This window comes from Anastrepha ludens, chromosome X, assembly GCF_028408465.1.
Source record: "Anastrepha ludens isolate Willacy chromosome X, idAnaLude1.1, whole genome shotgun sequence".
NCBI lineage: Eukaryota > Metazoa > Arthropoda > Insecta > Diptera > Tephritidae > Anastrepha > Anastrepha ludens.
In genome coordinates this window covers 48,878,194-48,884,193 of record NC_071503.1, presented here as the reverse complement: position 1 = coordinate 48,884,193, position 6,000 = coordinate 48,878,194, and positions in this window count along the sequence as shown.

Here is a 6,000-nt window from a genome sequence, read left to right as displayed (position 1 = left end):
TAAAATAAAGAACAAGGGGTCAATTCTCGTTCTGTGTAAACGCGAAAAGAACGGTTTTCCACGTTTTCATTACGCTTTCGGTTGGCGTTCCGTGAAAAAATGCAAACAAACGTGAAAAAGTTTTCACATGAAAATACCAAGGGGAATGAAACGAAACTGTTTCACTTTTTTCTTTCACACTCGATGCTGGTACTATGATAAAGTGAAGCAGCTGCCGAAAATATTTTCATATGAAATTTTTCATTTCATTATTCTTATATTGATCACAATCTCTCTTCAGACGATCTGACAGTTGTGGCGCTGGAGGGCTGCAAAGATGAAACGTTTCTCTTTGGGTCTTGCTATATGCCACATGATGAAGAAGCACCACAGATGGAACTTCGTAAGCTGGTAGAAACAGCAGCCTGAAAAAAGCACGCTCTAGTGGTAGGAACTGATGCAAACGCACATCACACGGTCTGGGGTAGTGCGGACATAAACGACCGAGGAGAGTCACTATTTAACTATATTCTTTAGAGTAGATTAGAAATAGCTAATAGAGGTGAAGAACCAACATATGCTGGACCAACCTCGAAGGATGTTCTTGATTTAACACTCTACACAAGCAAGCATGTTAAGGTCCAGGAATGAGAAGTGTTGAGAAGGCCTTCATTCTCTGATCACAGATACATAAGCTTCCAGGTTATATTCCGCTCAAAAAACCAAAATATATCCTTTAGAAAACCTGAGAACACGAACTGGGACATGTATAGGGATATACCATCAAAAACACTAATGATACCCCGTAAATACAGGTCACACGATGCACTTGAGAAATGGGTTGAATTGTTTCCAACTACTCTCGTTAAAGCCTACAAAAGATCCTGCCCCCCAACACGTAATAGATGCAAGGTGAAGCCTCCTTGGTGGAACAAGGAATTAGGAGTACAAAGGCGTAGGGTACATAAATTCTATAGGTTAGCCAAATTTGCTGACAATGAGTTCTGTTGGAAGAAGTATAAGGATCTACTAAAAGGATATAAGGAAGGAATACGTAGAGCCAAGAGAAAATCTTGGAAAGACTTCTGTAGAAGTATGGAGGACACTAATGAAGTGGCTAGACTTAGGAAACTGCTAACCATGTATCCGTCTATGCTAAGAACAATACGAAAAATTAACGAAATGACTCCAACGAGAGAGAGTCTACTCATCCAGACCACTTATGCATAGGCGATAATAGGTCTTATTATAGCCGTATAGATCCATAGGACCTTGCTAGGAGAAAGACCCCACGTTTTCCCAAAGACACCTTTGCACTGCCAGAAGGCTGTCAGTGCTTTGGATGTCTTTGTTTCAACGTGTGACTTCCAAAGAAGTTTACTATCGAGGATTACTCCAAGATATTTGATTTTTTTTTGGATAGGTTAGGGGCTGCTGGAGTATACTCCTGTACAACCTTCAGACACACTTCAAAGGAAAGTGGAGTTCAGATTGCACAGACTACATGACTCCGTACTTTAATTTGGAGAGAAGGTTTCGTACTACAAGAGGAAGGATGGCACAAAGGCATGAAGCCTGGCCATAGAACTTTTCACATCTCTGCAGACGGCTCTAAAACTTCAGACAAAGTGGGAACGGACATTTACTTCTCAAAACTAGAGATAAGGCAGCCTATCAAGCTGCCAGACCTCAGCAGTATTTTCCACGTGGAAGTTTTTGCTGTGGGAAAAGCCGCGGAGCTAGACTGCACAAGAACAAGAAAGGGCTTAACAATTAATACATATATACGTGGACAGTCATGTAGCAATAAAATCAATAAACTCAATTTGTATTAAGTCCAAAAATGTTCAACGGAGCATGGAGGTAATAGAAAGGCTGCATATCTATTGGGTACCTGGTCACAAAGGCATGATGGGGAACGAAATAGTAGATGACATAGCAAAAAGTGCTGTTAGACTACCATTTAAAGAAGAGAACGACATACCAAAACCGCTAAATACAATATACAATGAAATAGACGACTACATGAAAAGGCGAGTGGAAGCTGGGTGGACTAATCTGACCACATGGAAAACAGCAAAAGTCTTGTGTAGCACTTACGACAAAAAACTGACTCAATTCGTACTTACGCTTTCGCGAAAGGACTGCGGAACTATTATAGGTATGCTAACAGGTCATAATCTATTGGCTGCACATGCGTGCAAGATAGAGATTGCTAACACGGACAAATGCAAGAAATGCACAAAGGATGTTGAGTGAACTTTAGAACACCTTCTGTTCGTCTGTCCGGCATTATTAAAAACGCGTTTAAAATGCCTGAGAGCCTCATTGTTTGAGGGTCTGGAGGACGCCAAAAGCCCTGGCATCCTACATGATATCTACTTTCAGTATTCATAGAGGTCCGCCTCCATCTGGTAACGCTAGCGACCAAAAGGTCTATGCGTGGCTTATTGCCAACCAGGCTAACCTAACCTAACCTTTCATTTCACAGACATTTTATATGTGAAAAAACGGGGGAAGGGCGAATCAAAAGAAATGTTTGTAAAATTGGCTGGAAGGAAACGTAGATATTACTAACAACAAGGAAATATTTTTTACGTTTGAATGAAAAGTATATATTTAATAGGTATTCAAAATGGAATTAAGCGGGGGTGAGTTTTAATGGCGGTATTGAGAAATATGGGCCAAAATAGCGAAAATATCGGAGTAGTTTGAGGTAACGGGAGAGTGCACTTTTAATTTATCAAGACCCCTTTCTTAAAACAATTTTTTTTTCTGGCATTAACCACACCGGATATCGGAGTATCGGATATCTGAGTGGAGGGTGCTTAACCCTCACTCCTTTTCCAATCATAGGTACATTCAGTTTTGTCTAAAGGAAACCAAATCTTTTAGATCATTCTACTGAAACCTTAGGAGCACGGATTGGGATCTACAGGTTCTTCTTCCGGTAGCACCGCAAGAAAATGTAGATCTGTCGCGCGAATCGATAGATGAACTAGTGGACACCTTCACCTTTGCGTGTAACAGAGCCCACGACAGCTCTTGCCCACTAAGCCCACCCCCAAAAAAGGAAAAGCCACTTTGGTGGACAATAGGGTTTTGTGCAGGAGAATTAAGTCTCCCTCGGGATGGCAACTGTACAAAGTAGGATTAGGAATCTACAAGTCCGAAAATGGGAAAGCGAAGCGAGACTCATGGAGGAGATTCTGTGAAGGTGTGGAAGGTTGCCATGAGTCCGCAAAGTTCAGACGCATCCTTTCGAGCGGTTCCACACCCATGGGGTATCTGAGGGATGGAACGAGGCGCTGGACTATGATCGGCGAGAAGTAGCTTCTCGACGCCCATTTTCCGGGAAAAACCAAATTCAAGTAATATAACCTGGAACAGTGGGCAAAACATTTCCCACACTCATAGCTATTTGCTGAGTAAGCGCCGCCTGGCTTGGGTGATTGACTCTTTCAAGCCCTTTAGGTCCCCTGGGCCCGACGGCATTATACCTGCTCAACTACAGAAAGCTGCAGCAGTATCTTATCGTTGGCTTCTCCCCAATTCATACCTAGGTAAAATCCCACATGTATCCCCTAAGGATTTCAGACCAACCATCTCTCATCGTTCTTCCTAAAAGCCTTTGATTGATCTGCATCTAAGCTGTGTAATTCCTCAGGAGCGTTTATCGTACGGTCAACATGCCTATTGTAAAGTCCGCTTTGCATATTATTGTTAAAGATATTGAGGTGTTCCTCTCTCAGAAAAAGTTTTCGGTGGGCACCTTCGTTGACATTGAGGGAGTTTTTAACAATGTCCTCCCGGATACAAGCACCAGGTCTCTGGATGATATAAGGGTCGGAACCGATCTTACTAGGCTAATATACAAAATATTTAAACTAGCTATAAATCGGTCGCAGCAGAGTGGGACGGCGCCCTTCTTCGCCGGCAGGTGAGCAGAGGCACACCGCAAGGAGGTGTTCTCTCACCACTTGTCTGGGTTGTTGGACTCAACGACTTGCTAGAGGAGCGGAGAGGAGAGACTGCAAGGTTATTGCCTACGCGGATGACGTGGGACTTATTGTGCCAGAACTCTGATAGAACTGATGCAGGGTGTTCTGAATCTAGTGGTGAAATAGGCCGCAAATTGCGGTTTCCCGATAAATCCTCTAAAGACGGAGCTGGTCCTATTTACGAGGAAATATTGTATAAAATTCCTAGAGTCTTTCTCCCTCAATAACAGACACACCGTTGATGCTCTCTGACAGATTTAAGTACCTGGGACTTGCCCTTGACAGAGGGTTAAGGTGGAAGCCCAACATTGAGAAGAGAATTAAGAAGACAACAGTCGCCTTCTATGATTATAGGGGCACTATCGGCAAAAGACGGGGCCTTTCGCCTAAAGTTGCTTTTTGTCTTTGTTACACAATTATAAAGCCGATTCTGCTGTACGGAGCCCTTGTCTGATGGAACTCGCTGGAAAGGCTGGCATCAGTTAAGACTCTGGAGAGGGTACAAAAGGTCTGCCCTCATTGGAATCAGTGGGGCGCTTCAGAAAAACTGCTGCTGCACGCGCCGCCATCAGATTGAGGTGTTCTGGCCATAATCTAGACTTAAGCTAAGGACACTCTAGCATTCTTAACAACCTAATCAAGGATGCATCATTACATCTACCTCCAATGACGCTTCAATATAGCGGACTATTCTCTGACACCAATGCCGGCACAGCTCAAGCTCGACTGCAACATTTCTTCTCTGACAACACCATTGACTATACGCGTGAACACCTCCACCGTCGCAAAAGAAGCAAACATTACCCAATAATGAACCATTCACTGAAGAAGAAGTACTCGAAGCGTTAGTAAACATGAATCCAAATAGAGCCCCAGGTTTAGATAACCTCACCTCAGACATATGCTTGGCTTTTACAAAGAAATATCCCCAATTTCTCACAGCTTTCTATAATGCGTGCTTCCGTGCGGGTTACTTTCCAAAAATTTGGAGAAAGGCTGACATTATAATTTAACCATAGTCAAGCAAAGTTGAAACTAAGAAGCTAGGATCTTACCACCCCATAGGACTCCTTCCCATGTTCGGAAAGCTGTTAGAGAAACTCTTTACCAAACGCCTTATATGTCATGCTGAATTGAATCAATTATGGTCTTCAAAACAATATGGCTTCAAAGAGCAGACCTCAACTTTGGATGCTTCGCGTAACGCAATTGAAATTATTGAGAAGGGGAAGCGGAAAAAGCAGCAGGACATTTGTGTGTCTCTAGACATTAAAGGTGTGTTTGATCACGCTTGGTGGCCGGCGCTCTTAAATCAGCTAGAACGAATGCAAACCCCGTCTAACATTTACAGGTTTATTACAAATTATCTTACAGATCGCAGTGCTTCACTAAACTACGCCGACGCATCTGCAACAAAACCAACAACTAGAGGCTGTATCCAAAGGTCTGGATGTAGTATAATTTTTTGGAGCATTATCATAGATGAACTTCTTTCTATACCGCTGCCGGAAAGGTGTGAAATTCAGGCCTTTGCAGATGACATCTTTTTAATAGTCAGCGCCAAAAATGTAAAAGAACTGCAATTTTACGATAACGATGATCTGCGCCTAGGTTGCGCCTGGGTAGAGAATATGAAGTCGACTTTTAGCGACACCATCACGTATGCTATGGCATTTAAAAGTAATGCTAAACAAGCTGAACTATTTTTAAATGGCAATCGACTAATCTTCGTCAGAGAAATTAAGTACCTGGGTGTAGTAATAGACGATCGGCTGAGATTCACCAATCATGCTAAGTACGTTGTCGAAAAAGTTCAACGAGTATATAAAAACTCATGCCGATATGTTAGGTGTACACGCCGAAAACGTTATCACAATCTATAAACCAGTTGTGGAGCCAACTATAACCTACGCTGCACATATATGGGGTGTAATTATATTCGCCGTCTTCTACGCTCGTTCCAAAGAAATTTCGCTATACAAGCAATCAGAGGCTATCACACAGTTTCGGCTAATTAGGC